General features: G+C 53.5%; 1 protein-coding gene and 1 pseudogene across 3 annotated transcripts in view; both read right to left on the bottom strand.

Annotated features, from left to right (window-relative positions):
• The window catches only part of Megf6 (multiple EGF-like-domains 6), a 105,018-nt gene that overhangs the window by 53,799 nt on the left and 27,181 nt on the right, over nucleotides 1–24,038 (bottom strand). The window lies entirely within an intron of this gene.
• On the bottom strand, nucleotides 855–5,618 carry Gm13132 (annotated as a pseudogene).

Below are 24,038 nucleotides of genomic sequence, written 5' to 3'. Positions count from 1 at the left end.
GTCGGCCTGCAAAGGCAGGATACCCAAGCTCTGGGAAGGAGCCTTCCTGAAACCTTCTCAAGTCAGTACAGCTGGGAGGCTGTGACATTCATACACACATGGTTGCCTGGAGCAAGAACCCTCACAGCTGAAACCACTGGAGCTAGACCCAGAGTGTAGCATAGAAGCCCACCAAGTAGCTACCCTTGCAGTCTGGGCTGGCATCACCTGATGTTGATCTTGGGGGCTAAAGATTGTCATTTCAAGACCATATATTCACCCGCTGTCCGTCTAAAAAAAAAAATCCTATGGGACTTGGCACTCACTAGAAAGCCCCCACAGGTCACGAGGGTGTCCCCTACCACAGATGGCTCATGAAAACATCTCCATGGTTCACCAGCACACCCTACGGCTTACTAGGATGTCCCTGCAATGGTTCACCAGTACACCCCCCAGGGGACACCTTCACACTCCTCTTCGCAATACCTGGCTGTCCCCATGTCAATGTCTGTCTTTGGAGCAGCTACCCAAGGATTCCTAGGCTGTGAGAGAAACCAGCCCAGGGGCTATATGCTGTGCCACTCTGTTAGCATGAGACAATTATGCCACAGAAAAGAGATGGCAAGGCCGGAGCTGGGGACAAAATCAAGAGGCAGTGGTGTCACAGAACAAGGAATACACTAGATGCCCATGTAGCCTGAGCCCAGAGGGGTGATTCATTGATTTTGGTTTTTTTGAGACAGGGTTTCTCTGTGTAGCCCTGGCTGTCCTGGAACTCACTCTGTAGACCAGGCTGGCCTTGAACTCAGAAATCCGCCTGCCTCTGCCTCCCGAGTGCTGGGATTAAAGGCATGCACCACCACTACCTGGCTTAATTATTTTTATTTTTTGATTTAGAACAGATCTTTATTTTAAACTCTGATCTACCTAATTAGGGTTTTCTACCAACTTGGGAAGCAGAGACTGTCACAGGCTTCACAATCTTTTGTCTAGGTGCTGCCTTTGTGGGGGCCTTGGCAGCAGCCATTGCTGTCTTCTCTGATGCCTGCTTAGCCTTTTTTGCTTCCTTGGCAGCCCTGATAGCCTGCTCTCTGAGCTTTCTTAACTTCTGGTTTCTGAGTCCTTTTGGCCACTCTATCAACAAGAAACGCACTAGTGATGTCTCGCTGGGATTCAACTGCATGGTGGGTCCTTTTCTCTTGAATTTCTTCCGACCATCCTTTCTCATGTCTTCTTCTGTGGAGGACAGTCGGGTTTATCTGTCGAGGTTCCTTTGGGAAAGGAATGCGGACTCACCTTTTGCATTAAGAAACTAGAAAGCCTTCCCGTCAGTCTTGGAGTGGCGTTACCCAGTGCCCCAGGTAGATCTTGTACCCACTGAAACTGCACAGTTCAACCCTCATGGTGGTTTTCATACCGTGAAGGTCATCTTAGTTTAAACAGAAGAGGAAATGATCTAGGGGTGTCCCCACGGCTTCAGGGATTCTCATACAAAGAAAAAAGTGGGGCCTGGACCCCTCTGCAGCTCAGATCTCACTACAGAGACTCCATGAATGAATACCAAGCCACAAAAGAAAACCACCTTGGCATCTGGGTGCTCGGCCTGAAAAGCCTGGCACACCCTCACCTGCCCATCCGTCAACATATGATGTTCTCAGGCTGACTGCCAGGAGCAAGATCTGAAGGTCCATCCAGACCTCAGGTGAGACACAGATGTACCTCTGTGGGACTGTCTCACACAGCAGCTCCAGCAAGCAGAGCCAAGGCTGTGGCAGGTGCCCAGCAGACTCAGTCCTGCCAAGCCTGGACACAGGACCCTAGGATGGTGGGATGGTGGAGCTTCTATAGGGCCCCGTTGCAGGGAAGAAAGCGTGTTTCTAGGAAGCACAGAGCACAGACAAACAGCCAAGGCCAGTATAAACCCCAGGGGACAGACTGCATGCTTGGCGCACTAGGCCATCATTAATCATCTAGGATGGAGGTTGGGAGTGACAGGGGCCAGCAGGAGGTGTGATGTGGGGAAGCTCCCCTCCCCCTGGAGAATAAGTTCTACCAAAAACACTAAAAACAGTATCAGCCTAGAATCCTCCCCCAGGGATGTATGCCCTCCTTGCCTCTGTCAAGGCTAGTTTTCAGCCTGTCATGCTAGCCCCAAAGAACCTTCAGCAAACAGCACGTGTTGAACAGGAGCCTGCAACGTCTCCTTCCTCACACACTCTCCCCAGCTCCACAGGATAAAGACAACTTTCATACAACATCCCATACAGAAGACCAAGAACAGCTTGGAGAGTTGGTTGGGGGGCAGAGGCTAGAAACTGGGGAGATGGGGAAGCTGTCGCTCCCCACAGAGGAGAAGCAGCTGTATGGAGCCAGTCCCTGCCCAGAGTCACTATCTGGGAACTGTGGCTTATAAGGTTGATCCTCTCCTTCCACTCCTAAACAGATGTAGACCCCAAGAGCTAAGTGCTGGGGCAGATCACATGCCACTGGTCTGTGCTGGGCTCCAAGCTGGATATCACAAGGTTACAACCCAAAAAACTTCATTTGCACCATCATACTTTGGCTCTGTCCTCAGCACCCCACTTTACCAGTGGGAACACGGCCTCTGTAGCACCTCACCCCCGGCCATAGTGAGACACAAATCCAAGCCTGCTCACAAGGCTGCCTATGATGGTGACGTCATCTGTTACTCCCCCAACCCCAGGCACCTGCTTTCTCCAGGCTCTAAGGAGAAAACTAGTGACCAGGACCCAGAGGCCTATGGGAACAAGACAGCATTAAAGTACCTGGGGCTGGGCCTGATACCTGGCGGACAAGGTGACCACGGTCCGGAATAGCTCTCAGATGGAGCAGGGGAACCTGAAAAGGCGACCTGGGAGACTCCTGGGTAAATAGGAGTCTCAGTCTGGGAGAGTAGTTTGATGGTAGGCAATCTGCCTCATCCATCTAGCCCTGCTCCCCAGAAACCCCACAGCTACGGTGCACCCCAAGCCAGGCAGCATTCAACACCCCGCTCCACCCCTTCCTCTTAAGGCACAGACAGTGGGTGGAGACCAAGCCCAAGCACTCTTCATAGCTCAGGCTTGGTCCAAGGACTGGTGTCCAGCCAGCCCTGAGGACTAGCAGCAAGGGCCACCTAGAGGACATGCTGGGCTAGAGGACACAGTCCCTTCCAAAGATACACAGGGAGGCTGACATGCCCCCTGCTGGACTCCCAGGGCGCCTTGAGACCAGGGTTACCTACCCTACAAACACACACACACACACACACACACACACACACTTTAACCAAGGAACTCAAAGCCTAGGATCTTCCTGCCTAGGCTTAGCCTGCCCTTGGCTACTTTCACCCAGGTCACTGTAGATGACCTGATGACCTCACAACTGGGCTCTTGGCCTGTCAATATACCCATTCTAGAGATCTTCAGGAGGAACAGAAAGGGGGAGGGCTCAGCCAAAGGATGCCCCCCTCCAACACACACACACACACACACACACACACACACACACACACCAGGAGGCCTTGCTGTACAGAACATGGACTAAGACACCCAAAGGGGCTGCGCACACCCACTGGATAGGGGAGACAGCCAGGGCCTCAACTTGAGAGCCTGTGGGGACAACTATAATACCTGATCCCACCTGCCCACCTGAAGCCTCAGGCTGCCTGTCAGGAGCCAGAATTTATGAAGCCCTGTCTGTTCATGAGGCCAATAATCCCCTCTTCCTATAGCCAGGTGTCACCCAGACAGGCCAGGGCTGCTCCCTGAGTCTTAGCCAAGAGCTGATGCAAGCCAGCTGGACTAGAGTCAGCTACCCAGATCTCGGGAGGAAAGGCGAGGGGCTGCAGGTATGAGGGGCTTCAGAAAGAACCTAAGCCTGGGAGGCCTGGAAAAGCACCTCCCCCAGGAGGGGTGGGCAGCCTCTCCTGGACACTCGCAGTGCCAGACTGAGAAACAATCCCAGGGACATCCCCTCTGCCAACAACACTCCAGGAGGCTCCGATCTGAGCAGGATGCATTAGCTGGGCCTCTTTCCTACCTCCCCAGGAATGTTCCTTCTTAGGAATGTTCCACCTCTGAGCCTGCAATGGGGCCCCCCCTTCCCTCGGGGCAACGGGACAATTGGGAACCTCTGTGTAAGCTTGCTCTGCAGGGCTGACATGCCCGCTCAACACTCTAGGCTGAACAAGCTCAGGGGTGTTGCTTGGGTGGAGCTGAGCACCCATGTGCCCCCCCACCCCCGGCTCCCATCCCCAGGAAGACACCATGCTTCTCTTCCTGTGTAACCCTGCCAAACGCTACAGCAGGTGTCTGGCCTCAGGACAGAGGAACGGATCTTTTTAGGAAGACAGTGGGGGATCTGTGCCAGCCTCGGAGATGCAGGAAATGACAGTGACAGGGTAGTTAGCAACGCAACTCAGCCGGTGACAAGAGAGGGCTGCTCTCAGGAGTGGCCATTATGTGGCAGGTAAGACATCAGAAGATGAGGATGGGTCTGGGGAGTTAGTCCAGCCAGATGGGAAGGGATGTGCCTGGCAGAGGCTGAGGCAGTCTGGACCAGAGGTTGGTAGCGATGCACATGGGGTCAGGTGGGGGCTTCAAGGCACCTGTAATTAGAGGGGCAGTTCCCGTTGCTGACCTTCACAAAGCACCAGCTGGAGGTAGCTCAGTGGTTAAGAGCACCGACTGCTCTCACAGAGGACCCAGGTTGGTTCTCAGCACCAACGTGGTCCCTGTAACTCCAGTTCCAGGGAACACAACGCCCTCTTCCGCCCTCTATCGACACCAGGCACACACATACATGTGGGTAAATAAAACTTAAATGTCTTTTCCAAATACCCCTAACCAGGTAGCATAAACAGTGATCTTGTTCCCTCTCCGCTCTAACAGCCTAGACCTCATCACTCAGCCAAATCAGGGCCTGGGCAAGCGCCATGCTTCCCCTAGAGTCTCAGGCAGGTTCTTCCCAGCTCCTGTTCCCACCACATCATCCCAGCCTCTGTCTCCCAGGCCACACCACTTCTCCACCATGCCTACTCTCCATCCCTCCACTGAGGACCCATGAAATGGCACACAGGCCCCTTGGGAATCCTGGCCAGTTTCTCCCTCTCAAGACTGAAATTGGTTACATCTTCCAAACCTGTCCTAATGCCAGGGCTCCAACATCAGCTAGGAACACCAGGTACCAGTTCACTGGCTTGGGGGCTGCAGGTCCATATCCCCTTGGCTTGTTTGTGCTTTCTCAGAGCACAGATAGGAAAGGCAGACCCTCAAACTCTGCTGGGCCTTTCCTATCCACTCCTTCAAACACAGGAGGGACCAAGGGCCACTTCTCAGAACTATAGCCAAGACACAGCAATGGGACATTCATTCACTTAGGGACACTCAAAATAGATCACCTGTAGCTGTCTTTGCTACTTTGTGGGTTCTTCTTTCTTCCACCCTTCTCCACCCCTTTCCCTACCCTTTCAATCCCCAACACTAGGTAAGAGAGAAGCAAAGAATAGAGAAGAATGGGAGGAGATCCCTGATTAAGGTTAAGGGTGGGAAAGGAAATGCATTATTGTTACACTGCTTCCTGATGACGAGGGGTGTCAAATTCCTTGGGGGCAAGTTTGATCTTCATGTCAGGGTATCTAATTTCTTCTTGTTTCTCCTTTGTGCACAACTACTTAACAAACCACACAGTGGCAGAAACCATCTTGCAGCTGGCAAAATCACTTCCCTGCTAGAGCACGAGGCAAATCATAGTCAGCTGCTGTGGACAGTCTGAAGAAGCCCCATATCCCACACCTGGCACTAAAACAAAAACATATTCTTATACTATTTCTGTGTTTTTATAAACCAAATCCCAAAACTGTCACTACAATCGCCTACCCACCTAGCCAGCCACCAAGCTACCACTCAGCTTGTCCCCCGAGCTGCATCTAGGACCTACCTGTAGGAAGTAACCACTGTGGTTCCCTGGAGCCAAGACTAACTGCTCCTCCCCACATGAAGGTCAGAGTTGGCAGGGTCCTAGACACCCAAACACCTACATACACCAGGCCCAAGTGTTCTTCTGAACCTTGGGCACTTCACACCAAGCATGGTGCTTCATCAGGTACTGAGGGGCTGGGTATGGGTCCCCTGGGCAACAGTTCTGCGCTGGCTTGAGCTCAGGGGGACTATGGCAATCCTCAAATCTCTGTGGTCCTTCATCACCTCATCTTAAGATACAGGAGCACAGAACAAGAAGACATAGACGGACCACTAGAGTAAATCTATATAGACCAAACCAGGAGCCATCAAAGTCCCAGGGTCCTACAGGCCCAAGACAGCCAGAAACAAGACTCAGATCATCATACCTGGCTGCAAGGGGACCTGGGACCTGTGGTAGGAAAAGTTGGGGCCCTCACAGGGCTGACTAGAACCATCTCAACACCCTGGCTCTCAGGCCAGACATCTGCTTTGACATGTGCCTCAGTTCCCCCTGGGGTTGCACTCAAGGCTATGCAGAGTGACTCCCAGGGAAGTGTCTTCTAGGTGGAGTGACAGGGGACAGGACAAGCCTCCCTATATCTCTGTCAAGGAGACAGTAGTCATCAAGTATGGGTACACACTGCTCACAGGATACCCGACTAAAGTGTTCTCATCACCACCTGGGGAAGAGTCTGGCCCATCCACTCCAGGTCTACAGTTGGCACACTAGCCCTCTAGAACTGACCTATAATCCTAGAACCAGATAGACCAAAGTCTTAACCAGCCAAGGCTGTTCTCCAAATCCGGCCAGACCCAGCCTGTCCCAGGTGACCAAGACACAGAGAGATTTTGGCTATATGTACAGGTTGGCAGCCTGTCTCTCCCTTTCCAAATTCTGGCCAAGAAAAGGTTACAGTGGCCTGTCCCATATAACCAGAGCCTTATGTGAGGCCCATAATCGGACCCAAAGAGTCCTCCTGAGTTCCCCAGAGGCAGGAAGTAGCACTCCAGTTTCAGGAAGCACATACAGTAACTGCTATGCCCAAGACTTCACAGGATGGAACTTGGAGTTCTGCTACCCCCTCCCAGAGCTGAAGCACACACACAGTGGGGGAAGGGCTGTAAGCAAGGCAGCCTGCACCCTACCCCATCCCCACCTATGCAGTCCCACCCTAACCTCCTGCCTGATGTTCCAACAGTGAAGCGCAGGAAGGCCAGCCCTTAGGTCCTGGAACAACCTGTGGGTCCAGCAACAAACACTCAGCAAGAGCCTGAGGGGGGCTTCATCCTTCACTACATGCTTGGGTGGGGTACCATACACAAATGAGGGTTCTGAAGAGCAGGAGGCACCAGTCGAGCTGCAGCTAGGCTGATAGGTACGTGCAGGGCTCCACAAATGTTAATGTCCCAGGCTCGGCATCTACGGCATTACATACAATCACTCTCCTTGTTGTGTTTTTCCAGTGTGTTACTGCAGTGCTGGCCCCTGAGATGCTTGCCTCCCTTCCCTGAGGCCTAAAATCATGAAGCTGCACCATCTCGGCTCGGCTCGGCTGGGCTGGGCTGGGCTGGGCTGGGCTGGGCTGGGCTGGGCTCGGCTGGGCTGGGCTGGGCTGGGCTGGGCTGGGCTGGGCTGGGCTGGGCTGGGCTGGGCTGGGCTGGGCTGGGCTGGGCTGGGCTGCTAGAGCAAGTGAAGTTAAACAGGCTACCCTCCAAGTCACCTGGGGGTGTCCACTGCAACCCTGAGAGGCCCTGTGAGTAGGACAGGAGGCAGGAGATGAGGTTAGAGCCAGGTGTGGTAGCCCGAGTCTGAGGGCAGACAAAGGGGCTGCAAGCCATTGTATGTGAGACCCTGGGAAGCTACACAAGGCCAGGGTGTGACTTCTCCAAAGCCTCCAGGCTGGCTCTCAGATTCAGTGAGGGAATCTGTGCCATAGAACCTCGAGGTAAAAACCTCCAACACACACACACACACACACACACACACACACACACACACACACTTGTGCCAGTCTGAATGGTAACAGAAAAGCTAATGCTGTCAGTAGATGTGGATTGCCTTGGAAGGACAAGCCAGCACTGGAGAAGCCTCTGCTCTGGGCTGGAGCTTGTCCTTGGCTCTCGGACCAGGGGAGGGAACAGTGCCCAGCAGAGCCGCTGTTGTAGCAAGTCTGGTTTCCACCATCTGCATACCTTCCAGGGTCGTTATCAATGTTCAGGACTCCTGCCAGCCCGGGACAGCTAGAACATTCCAGACTGATTCCCACCAGACCCCGCCCCATCTTAGCACACACTAGTGGGAGGAGAGGCTGTCCCTGTCATTCACCCTATCCAGAACAAGTGCTGAGATGCCTGGTGTCAGGAGAGCAAGGTGGGTTAAGCGAAGAATCACGGGATGGCGAGAAGGCACTTGGGCAGTGCAGCCAAAGGGAAGAGGCTAGAGGAGAGGATTGGGGAAGGTTTTCTGGAAGGAGCATCCTCGGAGTAGAAGCGGTTCAGAAGAAACCAGTTTCCCAGGCACAGGGCAGCAGCTCCAGGGTGATCCAATGCCTGCGTCTGTGTGTGAGAGTGAATGTCTGTGTATGGATGCACACACGTGAATGCTTCCCGCTCTCTCGGAAATAGCCAAGTATACTGTTGGAAGACATTGCAGAGATCCCTTCTTTGTGGGAGGAGTGCTTCTACTGTGTGACTGGGTTTCTTCCCTAAGTGCTGGCTTTTGAAAGGCGGGGTGGGGGTGGGGCACTGTCTACATTTGCCGAGATCCTCTGCTTGAGACCTGAGGTATTGTGGGAACAACGTGTGTGTGTGTGTGTGTGTGTGTGTGTGTGTGTGTGTGTGTGACCTCACTGGGTCGCAACCCAGCTCTCTAACATCACAGTATCACCTGGTGGCGGTGCCAGTCTGCTCAGCTTCTGGCCTTTCACCTGAGCCTGCGCCAGTGACACTCCTTTCTGAATGCCTCGGAGGACCCTCTTCACATCACTCCTGCACGTGGGGGTGATAACTCATCGTGAAATGATGATGCTCGAGACCCAGCAGAAGTAAAGCACTGGGCCCTAACAGCATGTGTGCACAAGTCAGGGATGCTCGTCTGTCCTAAAATAAGCTTCTTTATAAACACGCAGGCATCTGTGATGCCCACAGCTGCAAACCAAACAGCTTGTGGGATCGTGGAGACAGGCAGAGACCAAATGGGTCTAGTCCATCCTCAGAGAACACAAGCAACAGGCAATACCCTAAGCAGCATGCAGAAAAGCAGAGAAAGGCCCTTTACACGTATGGGGGTGGGGCACTCTCAGAGGACCTGAGTTCAACTGACCCAGCTCCTACAGTAAGGAGCTCACAGCCATTTGTAACCCCAACCCCTGGGAAAGGCAATGGCTGTGGTGTGTGCATGGGTGTGTGTGTGTTTGTGTGCACACATACATGAGTGAATGCCACAGCATGTGTGTGGAAGTCACAGGACAAGTCTTAGAGATCCGTTCTCTCCTGTTATGTGGGATATTACGCCAGGCTTTTGCCCTGGCGACAAATGTGAACCCTCTCATCCATCCAGTGGTCCTGCTTTCTTTCTTTCTCTTCCTTTTTTACTTTGTTGTTATTGTTGGAACAGTTTGGGGTCTCTTTATGTCTCCTTGCCCAGCTCCCCGCGATTCCGTTCCCATTTTTGAGAATTGCTGTTGTTACTGTATGCTTATGGGTAGTGGGGTGCATGCACGCCTGTGCAACACATGTGTGCCTTGTGTCCCCAGAGGCCAGAAGAGATTGCTGGATACTCTGGGGCTGGAGTTACCGTGTGGGTACAGAGAATTAAAGCTGGCTCCTCTGGAAGAGCAGCTGTGCTGTTAGCTGCTGAGCCTCCCGGCTCTATCGACTCCTTATTAATGTCACATGGGGGAGGGGGCATTTGTGCAGAAGGGTGGCATACCACTGTGACCCCAAGCTCAGGACTCACACTGGGTGCCTCACATTCCAGGGTGTTGAACAGGAGTGGCACGGGTCCTCCATGAGGCAATGCAGCATATTGTCTGTGCCCGCCACATCTCCTGTCTCCAACCCCTCTCTTCCTGGTCCCCAGAAACGTCATCTTCTCACATTGCAATTCTGTTTGTTTACTTCATGTGCAAGTCTGTGTGTGAACACTCGTGCCACAATGCTTGTGGAAGTCAGAAGACAGCTTGCAGGCCTCCGGTCTCTCCTTCCACCGTGTGGCTCCCTCCCGGGGATGAGCATCAGGCCATCACCTGCCCAAGCTCTGGCTGCTTTACCTTCCCCCCTTCCAGCATGTCAGAAGTCGTTAGCACAAGTATGTAGCCAGCTCAGTTCACTTCAGTGAACCATGCACAGTGGATGAGCCAGGGGTTTAACGATACTTTCCAACAGGAAGCTGGAGAGGGAAAGAAGGCTGGGAGCCAGTATGTGCTCGCGAACGCGCGCGCACACACACACACACACGCCCTACCATACACATACACACATACATACCACTACAAACACACACAACTGTTGTTCCCACAATACCTCAAAACTAAAGCACACACACCATATACATGCACCACACTACACACACATGCACACCAAACACACACACATACACTACACACACCAAATATATCACACACATACAAATTAGACACATACACACCACCACACACATCACAAGCACACCCCCACATACCACATGCACACACCGTACTATACACCATACTATACACATATCACACACACCATACACATATAATCAGACACATGTATCACACATATACACACTATACACCAACACCATACACACACACACACATACCCACCACTACATATATACACACACATCACACATCAATACCGCATACACCACACATATATATCATACACACCATAGACACCACACACACACAAACTACACATACCACACACATAGAAATCAGACACATACACCACACCATACACATACCCACACATCACACACAAACACACCACCACACACATCACAGTTACGCATACACACACACACACCTACATACCACATGCACACACCATACTACACACCATACACAGCACACTTACCACACATACATGCTATACACATACAAACCAGACACATGCAACACACACGCCACACACCACACACCATGGCTTCCAGGGCAACTTGGAGACAAGACATGGTGGTTCAGAAATAACCAGAAAGACCTCCCCCACCTGCCTAAAGATCTAAGACCACTGGGTAAGCTCTTTGGGAAAGTCACAGGCCTCCACTGTGGCAGCTACAGGAGCAGCTGGCCAACAGCTCTGCTTAAGAAAGGGAGTCTCCTCCACAGCTGGCCTCTTCACACACACACACACACACACACACACACACACACAAACACACACACACACACACACAAACACACACACACAAGCCCCAGTGCCCTCAGGCCCATGCCTGTCCACAGTTCCAGGGTCCCTGGAAGGCAGGGCAAAGCCGCAGACCCTGTGTTTCACCCTTAGGCCAGGCACAGAGGTGGCCCTGGGTGACATCTCCTCAGAGGCTTCTAGAGAGCCTTATTCAGCAGAAGACAGACATCACAGGGAACACTAAGGTTGTGTGCAGTGGAGAAGACCACTGGCTCTGGCCAGAGGACATGGAGGGAGCCTCCAACCGCCAGCTTAACATGAAGGACAGCGGAGGGAGGACAGCGGTGGGAGGATCACATTGCCCTCTAATGGAACCCGAAAGCTGAGGAACAGCTCAGGATTTCCTCTCAGCCAAGAGCTGAGGCCCGAGAAAAATGAGGGGAAGACATCATGGAAAGTCAGACATAGGAGTGACAGGATGGGACAGGACCCAAAGGCTCCACACAGTCGCTGAGACAGAGAGACTCCTGCTTCCTCCTGCCCTCAGCCCAGGACTCAGCCCTCCAGGCTCTTGACAGAGGCATTAGGAATCAGCATGACCTTGCAGCCACCTCACAGCAGGTGACACAGTGCTCATTCAGGACTGGGGCTGGGCCCCAGGGGGCTAGGGCAGGTGTGGAATAGATAATGCTCCTGACTGCATAGGAAAAGAGCCTCCCTCCTAGACCCCTGCAGCTGCAGAACCAGTGACCAAAACCAGGGGAGAGCACAGGCCTCCTTAGCTGGCCCTCCCACCCCCCTCTCGCTCTCCAAGAACTGTCAGGTTCCCTCTGTTTATATACACCAGCAGCCAAAAGTGTAGGAATGGGCTTTGGATATTTTTTTTTTTCTTTTCCATTTGTTTCTCAGAAAACAAGACAAGATGTAAAAGGCTCAGAAGAAGCCAAGAACATTCCTCAGATCCCCCAAACGTCCAGGTCTTCACTCCCTGCCATGACCATGACTCTGAACCTTTCATTTTTCTGCCAGGAGGACGGACTAGCGGGGGAGATCAGCACCAAGCTAGCAGCACCCTGGGGGCCAGCCAGGCATGCTGGGAGCCCCTTTCCTAGTGTGCCTCTGCCTCTACCTCCCTGTCTGCCCCAATCTCCCCTTGTCACTCTGTCAGGAACCCTGACTTCTGGTTCTCCCAGGTTTGGAAGATCTCAGCTCATATTTCGCCCTCCCTCCTCCCCCATAGTCTGGTGACCAGCTATGACCAGCTTTGCCTCTTGCTTAGTTTCTGGGCCAAGAACTAGAGAGTCTGGGACGCTCTTCCCTTTTCTACAGCTCCCTCCAGCAGAGCTCAGCACCCTGCCAGGGATGGAGCTGGGCCTGGCTGGGAACCTACCCTGGGTGTCAGACTTAGTCAGAGCTGGCCAGCTGTCCACTTACGCTCTCCCGATTTATGAGGGAGGGCTGCATACATGCAATCCTCTGGCCAGCCAAGCATCTGCCTTGCCCTATCCCGAACACATGGCCAGATCAGCAGCTCCTCCATGCACTTGCTCCAGAGCCGGGCACTGGCTATCCCCTGGCACCCAGGACTTGGCTGAAGGCCTCTCCAAAGAGGCCACCTGTGTCTAATGGGGAAACCCACCCCACCTGGGGACTTCTGCTCACCCTTATCTGCTGCTCCCACACCTTTCCTTGTCTCCTTGCCTGCTGACTAACCCTGATCACATAGTCAGTATTGGCCCCAGGCTGGCTGAGTGTCTCTGTGATTGGCCTGTCACATCTGCCTTCTTGCTGGTTACAGGTCCCCATGAACAGGCCACATCTCACACCTGTAGTAGAGTCCCTCTGATGTGCCCTGTGCACATAAAGAATAGTAAACATTTGTTAAGAGAATGCTTATTGAAGGCAGAGAGCCTGGACCTGGATTTTAGTCTATACAGGATCTGGTTTGGGCATAAATTCTACAAACAAATATCATACTACAGGTGTATTGGAACTAAGAGGCAAGCCAGTGAGTAACATGCTCGCTATGCAAGCATAAGGCTAGAGTTCAAATCCCCAGTGCTCATGTCAGCCTATCAGAAGACAGAGATGCAGGATATCCTAGAAGCCAAACTAGTGAGCTCTGGATTCAACTAAGATCCTGCCTTAGTGGATAATGTGGAGGAAGATCGAGGCAGGCTTACAAAGTCATATTTGAATCTGCAGGAGCACAACCTACAACCCCACACACATACATATGCACATGCATGCACACAGATACACACATGCAGATTCACACAGAGATACACTCACACACAGACAGACACACACACAGGTATATGCATACACACATAGATATACACACATAGACATATATGCACATAGAAATAGGCATACATGCACATGCATGCACACAGATGCACACATGCACATATATACAGATATATATATACACAGAAACACACACAGATACATACACACATATGTGCATGCACACACACACACACACACTGAAAAGTGGAGGGGAAAGGAACTAAGATGTAGGAAGGTTGGGGAGTGAGGGCTGTTTGTTCTTCATAAGGCCACCAGGAGACAGGGTTTGAGTGGAGCAGGCTCAGGCTGCACTATCTCTGATAAAGGAGGGCTGTGGCCCTACCCATCCTGCTGTGCCTTGTACCTGAAGGCTTGAGTCCTCTTCCTCAGGGCACTTCCCTGCCTCACCCATTCTCAGGACCCCAATAGCTTGTTCCTTCCCAAACCCTCCTTGGTTCAGGAAACGTTCCAAAAACCTCCACATCCATACCAGAGCCCTTACAGCCTCTCCCTATACCCATGGCTCATCACTAATGGGGATTCACTTTCCCTGTCCCCATTACACTGGGATCTATTTGTGTCCTGGACTATTGTCATCATAGACAAACCTAGCCCCAGTCTCCAGCCCAGCTGCCATTTCCCCAGGTAACTCTACCTGCTCCTCCATGGACCTTCTGTTTCTCCACCCTCAGGCCCCCAAAACCAGAGAGAGTCCTCAAGACAGGCGTTTGTACCCTACACCTGACAGACCTGTGCCTATGCCCTCCCCACCATGCTGGGCACAGACTATCTTTGTCCTGATTGATCGATCATGACTGCTCTCATGACCCTAAATTCTAGGCAGGCATGAGCCTCTCATAGCCACCAGAGGGCACCAGCACACCACCTTGAGTACAAGGCACCAAAACACGCGCTATTCCAGAAGAGGGTCTGTGAACCTCTAAATCTGCCCAGTGCCAGACCCAGCTTGTCTCAGGGTTCCTCTCTCAAGATTTCCTGCCACCCAGGGAAAGGTATGAAAGATATGGAAAGCTGGGTGCCCCAGCTCTTGCGACAAGGGACTAGGGGCCAGCAACCCTAAGAGAACAGGCATATTTTGGACTGTTAAGTTCTAGGCCCTTCCTCCAGAGGCGGAGAGGGCATCAACTAGTACAACAGGCACCAAGTCCTGTCCAGTGCAGTACCTGGTCACTATGAGGCTGTCTGAGCATCCAGGCCACGGAGACTACACTAACCAAGGACCTTTGCAAGCAGCCTTCGGAGGCCGCCCACTGGACAGAGTGACAGAAAAGAATCCCTTAGTCTCTCCCTGTACGGTCACAAGTACCCAAACAGGTATTCCCACTCTGTATAGCACAGCTCTCCTCATTCCCAGGAGTCACCACACATAGCCACATGTAACCACGGTCATGCCCAATGTGTAGTCTCAGATCCATAGGGGATGTGGTTAAGATATGCCTTCCCTGAGCTCTCGCTCACCCCGGCCTGCAAATTCCAGGTCTCATTCTGCATCCTGTATTCCTCCACTTCTGGACTACAGACCCAGAAACTCACAGGAAAGAGCAGCTGGCCAGGGCCAGGTTCAAATCCTCAGTACCAGAGAGGCCCTGATCTAACTGGTGGGGAGATCCTGAGTTGACAAGGCCAAGAGGTGTGGGATGTTCCAACCACAGGCTCCAGAAGAGCCTGTAGCCAAGCACTTTCTCCCCATATAAAATCCAAATAACCCAGATAAGCGTGCAGTCCTGGGAGACAGAATGCAGAGGGTTACAGACAGGTTGGAGCCTGTTGCCAACCCCTGCCCACTGACCACACCAGCCCTGCAACTCGGCCAAGGGAAAGCAGGCCACCAGCTCAGCCCTGCAAACGTCTCCAGATACAAGGTGATGGCCACACCGAAGTCCCCTAAAGAGCTCGGTGCCTGGACGTTGCTATAACAACATAAACATCATTATCTTGATCTACAGAGTGAATGGGAGAATCTTACAGAAAACTCATGCCCCATGAACCACAGGATGCCTGGCACGCTGGCCACCTAACACCTATACAACTTTGTGTGATCACACACAGAGTTCAACGGAGAGGCAGTGGGGACTGAGCCCTGTGGGGGGCTCTCTCCTCCACAGGGGCTGCAGAGTAGCTTTTCCTGTGTGTCCATGGGTCACGTCGCTTTGAGTACCACGTAGGGACAGACACCTCTAATGCCATGTATTCTCAGCTCCACCTCCTTAACTGAGGACGGTGTGTCTTCACTGCACCCTGCCTGCAGGCCTCTCATCACCAAGGGGAACCCAGATACTACCCAGGAGCAATGCGGCCACAGAAGACTAGAGTGGACAAGCTGGCTATGGCATACACAGGAAGGCTCTCAAGGATGGGGGTGCCCCTGGGAAATGGAGAGATACCTCAAGGGTCCACCGCTGATCATGGAATGAGGAACACTAAGAGTAAAGAGGTGCATGCAGCTATAGGCTGGATGGAGCTCGGAGGGGGGACAGACACCCCAACTTGCAAATAAATATAGTCACAAGCCCTGTGGTAGAAAAGAGTTCACCATGAAGGCAGACAGCCTCAACGGACCACTGATGTGTGTCAGGCCCTTTTCACTGGGTGACAGTGAACATCAAGTCACAGGGCCCAGTCAACATCAAGGACCCTGCCTGCCTTGTGCAGACACAAAGGGAGGTGTCCTAGGACATGTAGCCACTTCCTGTCCATGTGAGGAAGCGATTGTCCTGGGGTGCGTCTCCAAACACATCAGGGTAGAAAGGAGATGATGTCATCCTTGCTGGCCAGTGGCCAGACCACACCTATCCCTTTTCCTTGGCAGCATTTTGGAAGAGTCCTTGAGGGTCAGACACAGACAGCTGGGTGAGTGAGGCCTTCCCAGGGGAGCCGAGAGGAAAAGGCAGGCCAAGAAAGTATAAGCTGGGGCTGAGGGAGGACTCTGGGCCCGGGGTTGCCAAATGCATACTGGATTATCTCTACATTTGGGGTTCAGCCCCCAATAGCACCCACTGTCTATAGGTCTTCTGAAATGTCCAGTTAACTGAGTGACTATGGACCTGCAGGCCTCTCTGCCCTGAGGTCCCAGGACCTTGGGGTTCCTGTGTAGCAGGCACACTGCAGTTCCTCGAGAGATAGAGGATCCCTGGCTGTGGGTGCCATGTCCACTCAGGAAACACGAATGTGCCTGGGATCCACCGTGCTCACCACTCCATCCTGGCCTTGGAGGCTGGTGCTACTGAAACCTAGCACCCAGTGCAAGAAGCTTATCAAAGGACACAGCCTCCCTCCTGAGATCAGAGTCAGCCACTAGAGGCCTTCACTCCCAGATTCAGGGGCCCTGAGCCTGCCATGGAGGAGCAACCTCTCCAATGCTCTTGGCTCCAGAGAGATGCTGGTCTGAGCGTGACCTGGGCAGCAGCTCCCCCATGGCCAGCCCTGATTGGATGCACCTCAGCGGCTACCTCCTCCCCCCACGGTACCTGTCCTGCTATCAGCTGGCCTGGATTCTCATGACGGTGTACAGGCCTGGCACCACAGGGCACAGAGGGCAGGGCCTTGCTCTGGAATGCCTGGGGCTAAGACCCAAGAGCAGATTTGGGAAGCAGCTGCCAGCTCCCCCACCTGCAGATTCCCGGTTAATCATCCTGCTGGAACAGGAACAGACACTCGCACCCCAGGAATCCTGGAGATGAGCTAAGAGCAGATTTCCTAGAGTCTGCCTCTCCAGACAGTGCTGCCTGCGCGTGGCCATGGCCAGGAAGAGAGGGTACAAGACACAAGTCAATCTCTGTTGTTTGAGCAGGAACAGAGCCAGCTCCCAGGAAGCTCCTAGAAACCTGTGTCTTCTGGCTGGAAGAAGCCAGAACCTCCTGCCTCTAGAAAGAATGTTAAACACACCTCCATCTGAGGCCAGGCCCCTTGGCGGCCTATGGAGACTCTGAGATCCCTTCCCACCCAAGACACCCCACAGCTGTGAGCCCCCGAGGTCCATCCAACACTTTTGAGCACCTGGGGCTGGTGACAGTGGACCAGCCTACAGGGTCAGCTGGTCCTGGGGTCAGATGTAACAGATATGGAGATACCTGGGCTGCAGGACTGAACTTAGGGCTTGGTGGTCCCAGTGCCACAAGTCAGGCAATGCATCCAGAAAGGGACCTGAGAGCCACATAACAGGGACCTTGCAAGATGGGCCCACAGAACTCAGCAAGCAGCCCAGGCTGGGAAGGAGGTGGTACCCCTCTGTTGACCTCTGAAGCCACCCACCGTCACTCTGAGGTCAAACACGAAGCTTGTTGTCTACTGTCCATCTGACTCACGGGGAGCTCTTTCCCAGGGAGGAGACTGAGGCACAGGGCAGCTATCTCACTCTTCCAAATGTTAAGTGAGGTTTAGCAAGTGAACCCACGGGGACTCCACACCAACAGGGACAGTGATGTTCACTGTATCCGGTAGCAGTCAGGAGGGCTCCAGCAACTGCTTGTATGTGCATCCCCTGCTGGATGGAGCCTGGGGACGGAGGTGCTGAAGCCAGCTCCCTCCACAGGGCACACCAGGCAGGGTGGATCAGCCTGCCGCATTCTGGCCACAGAGGCACGAACTTCATGAGGCACAAAGGGGCCGCCTTTCTAGCCCATCCACTTCTAGCCATGGGATTGAGGGCTTTCTCCTCAGAGACCCTACCTGGCTCTGCTCCCACAACAGGATCCAAACAGGCCCCATGTTCACTGACCACTGCCCAGCCCACACTTGCGCTCTGGGGATGAGGATCCCCTGCACACGCAGCCTAGGGAGGCAGGCTGAAGCCTGGATCACTATAGGAACTTAAGCTGAGTGCTCCAATGGCCTGTGGCACACAGGTGAATAGACAGGTTTTCTCCTTAGCCCTTAGGCTCACAGCTGAGGGTGCAGGGTGTAAAATCCCTCTCTGCTCCCGATTGATCCAAATCAGCTAATCGACTCTGGCAGACTAGCCTGGAACTCCCAGTTCATGGAAGCTGCTGCCCATGGCTGCTCATAGGTCTCCTGTGCATTGCCAGGCTGGGGCACAGGGAGTAGACAGGGTCAGTCCCAGGCTTACTACCGAAAGAGCCTCAGAGAGAGTTCCAAATCTCTGATCAGGCAGGGCGTGCAGCTTTCCCCTGTGCCAGCCACAGGCTGCACCTTGCTTGCCCTTTCAGGAGCAGACAACACAGCCGGGCAAGCAGGCAGGGTCCCCTTGCTGTAACTGGCTCCTGAGCACCCTCCAGTAAGGGAAACACAGTGTTCAGGTCCCAGCAGCAGGCTGAGCAGCCTGGACAGCAGGCCTCTGGGTTGAGTACCGCACACTCCAGGGGCGACTCACACTCCCAGGAGCAGTGAGATTTACGTTTCACGGGGATCTTCTAGTGATGTCTGTCTGGCTTGAGGATGGTGAGGCCCCGGAGACAGTGGTACAGCCTGTCATGTAGGAGCACAGAGAGAGGATGGGCAGAGTGAGGCATCACTACATCTCAAGATGCTGGCCCCAGCCTCATCCTGCTCAGTACCCTCGAAGTAAGAGAAAGCTCCAACCACAGACCTAGGCCAGCTTCTTCGGACCGGCCCCACCGTTCCTATAACCTGACCTAGGTGACCATCAGTGCCTCCAACATGGGTCCTTCAAGCCCTCCTGAGGGAGAGCGTCCCACACAGGCCATGTCCACCTCAGAGGCAGACCCTGTGTCCTCCGGGCTTGCCAGAAGCTCCTGGAGGCTCGCCCCTTAGCATCCTTCTACCAGTTGAAGAAAGGCAGAGCCATGAGGGCTTGAGGCTCAGGAGAGAGAAGAGGCCACCCACGGAGGGTGGAGGTGTCTCCATCTAGTGCCTGGGCAACCACCCCTCCCCCCACCCTTCAACTTGGTCCAGTCTTTCTTACTTGGTCCAGTCTTTCTTCTGCTCAGAATAAAAATTTTCAGCCTTTATCCCAACCAGTGGGAGGTGTCAAATTGGCACTGCAGCTCGACAGGTGGGCAGAAGCTACACTGACACAACGGCTGCCAGGAGACCACTTCCCAGTGGCCTAGACACAGGCATGGCCCCTTAACCTCCCAGGGATGTGCACCAGACGGGGCTCCTGCCCACAGGGTCCTCTCACAAGCCAGGTTCCATGACCCCAGCCTTGCGGACAGACATGAGGATGGAACATCAGCCATCGTAGATCCCAGGCAACACAGGCACTCCTTGTGTGACACAGCATCTGGCCACCACCCGTGAAGACAGGGTGTCCTGCATCTGGACACATATAGACCCTCACATAGGGTGAGGCAAGAGGCAAGGGATGAACTAAATCAAAGGACTAGAAACACTGAGAGCTCTTCACATGGCTAATCTGATACAAGTATCACGAGAGACGACCCAAAAGAACGAGAATAAAGACTCAAGCCTGGGGCAGTACAGAAACCCAACGGCCTCATGCGACATCCTTAAAGACGGAGCCTTCTGTGCACCCAGACACCATTAATCATATACGTGAGAAGCCAACCACCAGTCCGCCAATGCCCAGACCAGGCAGCTCAAAAGCAGCATGCCTGGGAGTTGGCCTCTCACGGTTGTAATTATGTCATTAGAAGACCACCCATTTCTGAAGCCAACCCTGGGAGACAGCCACTCCAGACAAAGACAGACATGCTTTTGTTAGGGACAGAGGAGGGGGGCAAGCCTGGTCATTACTGAAGCACTGGGAAAACATGAATGCTCTGGCCCCTGCTGACACTGGAGAAGGTAGGGCTTGTACAGAGGATGTGGTGGGGCTGGGCATAGCAGAGGGACCTGGAGCAGCCATATCTGTCTAGGCCACTGTTCCCATAAGCAAGGCCAGAGTGGACCAAGTCAAAGACACCCACTTCTCCCCCTCTCTACCTGGGACAGAGATGGTCTTGACCTACCTAGTCAATAGGACCATGACAGGACACCAGCAATAGCTTCTGCAGAAAGCCAGGCCTCAGAGATTTCAGGGAGTCATGGTCGGTGGGAGGGACATGGAGTGCCAGATAAAGACAGAGGCAAGACCATTCTGTCTTTCTGGGAAGGGCATCTGGAAGCTGGGCAGTGAGAGGGGGTCTGTGGGCCATCCCATGAGGAGAGGAGAGCACAGCAGGCTGTGGGAATAGAATGATTTTTCTTTCTTTCTTTTTTTTTTTTTTTTTTTTGGTTTTTCGAGACAGGGTTTCTCTGTGTATCCCTGGCTGTCCTGGAACTCACTTTGTAGACCAGGCTGGCCTCGAACTCAGAAATCTGCCTGCCTCTGCTTCCCAATTGCTGGGATTAAAGGTGTGCACCACCACTGCCCGGTCTAGAATGATATTTCTTATTCACAGTTCTCAATGGCCTGGACCTGAGTGGACCAAGTCAAAGACACCCACTTCTCCCCCTCTCTACCTGGGACAGAGATGAAGGGCAATGAAGGGCAGAGCCAAGAGGCACCTGGCCCAGACACGTGGGATCAGGAGCCACATAATATAACCTCGTGTAATATATATATACAATATATAACATATATATATACAATATATATATATATATATATACAATATATAACCACATTATATAACCACATAATATAACACGATCCTCCAGTTCTACATGACATGAGCCACCTGTCAGAGGTCCCTGGACAGCCATTGGCAGAGTGTGGCTCAGAGGGGAAGGTGTCAGCCCCTCTCCAGGAGCTAGCGCAAAGCTCACTTGGCCAGAGAGAAAACGTCTCTGCATTTCTCTGCTCTGAGAGGCCTGGCCCTCAGCAGGGAGCACAGAACACTAAAGGCTACACACACCCTGGAGGCTGGAGAGCTAGGTTCATCCTCCCAGGAGAGCTAGGTCCTCCCAGGAGAGCTAGGTCCTCCCAGGAGAGCTAGGTCCTCCCAGGAGAGCTAGGTCCTCCCAGGAGAGCTAGGTCCTCCCAGGAGAGCTTGGTCCTCCCAGGAGAGCTAGGTCCTCCCAGGAGAGCTAGGTCCTCCCAGGAGAGCTAGGTCCTCCCAGGAGAGCTAGGTCCTCCCAGGAGAGCTAGGTCCTCCCAGGAGTGAGCGGGGGCTCTCTAGGATCGTCCCAAACACCAGGATCCACGGACAAACACAAAGAGTACCCCTAGGTGCAGTCATCACTGAGCCAGCTCTCGCTAAGCTTGGCTAAGCCCAGAGACAACTGTGAGGATCAGCACAGAGAAGCTGGAACCATGGCCCAGGGCCCCCCTCCAAGGATTCAGCCTGGGCTGGGCCACCATAGTACAGGTCTCGGTACAGTGACCCCGTGGCAGGTGCTTAATGGGACAAGCCTCAGTGACAGCCAGGGCAGGCCACTTGCATGTAAGAGATGGAGGGACAAGGAAGGACCTGCCCAGAGAAGTGGGGTCATTCCCTTCCCACCCTCCCTGGCAGCCAGAGTCCCAGGGCAGCCACACCCAGGCCTCTGACTCACGCTGGTGGCCAAAAGCAGCCCTGGGTGGCATCTGGACCTGAAGTTAGGGGTCAGTCTCCTACTCCAAGACAGTGGCACCATTGAGGGCATCTGGCAGGGTGGCTTTCCCTCTATTAATCAATTATCCCAGTTTAGAACCAGGCGCCCTTAAGCCACAGCCCAGGACTCAATGGCTTTCCGAGACCTTCCAAGCTAAGCGTTGAGCCTCCTCACCCCAGGACGGCCTCATGGCCCCTTTAGTTCTCAGTCTGGCACAGTGAAAGACCCCCATTAGCTACCAAAGAGACCACAGATGAGTGACCTCCACTCACCCACCCACCCCCTCACCAGCTTCCCATCTCGTGACTCCTGAGAATCTCGCTTACTAGGCCTCAGGCCTGCCTCTACCTAGAAGCTCTATAGACCATCCAAGCTCTGCTGGACAGCATTGCTACCCCAACCACTGGCCTCTCCAACACCCCAGAGACCCTGTGAATCAGCCCATCCTTCAAGGGAGAGGAAACGGAGGCCAAGAGGAGCCCTGGAGAAAAATCTCATTCACCCAAAACAAGCCTGGCCTTGGGTCTCAAAGAGAACATAGCTCCACAAAGCCGGCCATGATGGGTACAGGAGAGGGACAGCTGTCACTGTGCCACTAACTCCCAGGCTGAGCACAAGTTTTTGCCTGTCTTTTCCCTATCCAATGCCAGCCATGCAAAGTGCAGGTCACCAGTAGACACTGGGGTGGATGGAGGTGCTGCCAAGTCACCCACACAGAGCAGACCACACACAGTGACGACTCTGGGTGGAGAGACAGAGATGGCTGGTCTGGTAGAACAGAGGCTCTGACTGACCCTAAAGCTCTACAAGGAGCAGGACATCATCTGGCTCTCCTCCCCCCACTTTCCTTGTAGGACTGACCAAAATGGCACAGAGGGCAGAAGTCCTGGGGTCCTTCCTAAGAGAGAGGTAGTGGGAACCAGATATGGTCACTCCAGCCATCTGTCCTTCAGTGTCACTCTCTTTGCCATTGCTGAAGTCCTTCACACAGTGACCCTGCTTCCTGACCTCCATTGGGCTGGCCCCAGTCTCCACTTGTGCTGACTGCTGACCATCCCTGGCAGGTTGGGTGACACTGGTCACACGGGTGCTAAAGGTGGCATGAACCAACCCTTCCATTGATGCCAGCTACAATCATGTGGAGGATCTGCTGCCCAGAGGCCTGTGCCTCATCTGCTGGGGATGTCTGTCTGCTGCAGGCTGTGCCCAAGGTCCGTCTCTCCAACTCCACAGGCCTGCTTTGTGCTCCAGGGGCCTCCTGGGCTTCTGCAGACAGGCTTCCTGGCAGCCAGTGTGTGGAACAATGCAGCTAAGACTGACTTGGGATGGGGGAGGGGAGGAGGGCAAGAGCGAGGGAGGAGGAGGCAGCGGGCGAAGCTCCTGGGGGGCCCCTGTTCCTTACACTGCCCACGGGCACCACAAAGACCCTTCTTCCTTCATCCGCTCATTCAAAAGAAGAATTTGGGGGAACCAGAAAAATACAGCTTTTGTTTTCAAAACTGGAACCAATTATAATTTAGAGGTTAGTTAAATATCCCCAACTATGCTTGGGTCTAAGTCCGTGGTGCCCAAAGTCAGCTTTTGGAAGAGAGCAGACAATGACTGTGGGGTTGGGTAGGAAAGAGTATGAGGCTGTCCCCAAAGCAGCTCAGAATTCACACACCTGACTCTGCATGCTCAACCTTCATCCCTACAGGCTCCAGTCTATACTGAGCACGCACATCCAGGCCTATAGATACTGAGTCCAGCACACCCCAGCTGGCACACCTGGCCCTATGGGTCTCACTCGTCACAGCCCTATTTTACACAGCCAGCCTTCTCCAGCCCTATCACAGGGCACGTAACAGCCCGTCATCTTCAGCAGAGAGGAGTGATAGCAAGAGACCCTGGAGATCAGACCTCCCGGAAAGGGCTGGGAAGGGTCACTGGATATCCATCTGACAGTCTAGCCACTCCTTCCAGGCCTCTCGGCCATCTGTATGTGATTCC

The sequence above is a fragment of the Mus musculus genome, chromosome 4 (genome assembly GCF_000001635.26).
Source record: "Mus musculus strain C57BL/6J chromosome 4, GRCm38.p6 C57BL/6J".
Taxonomy (NCBI): Eukaryota; Metazoa; Chordata; class Mammalia; order Rodentia; family Muridae; genus Mus; species Mus musculus.
This window is presented reverse-complemented; position numbering and strand designations above follow the sequence as displayed.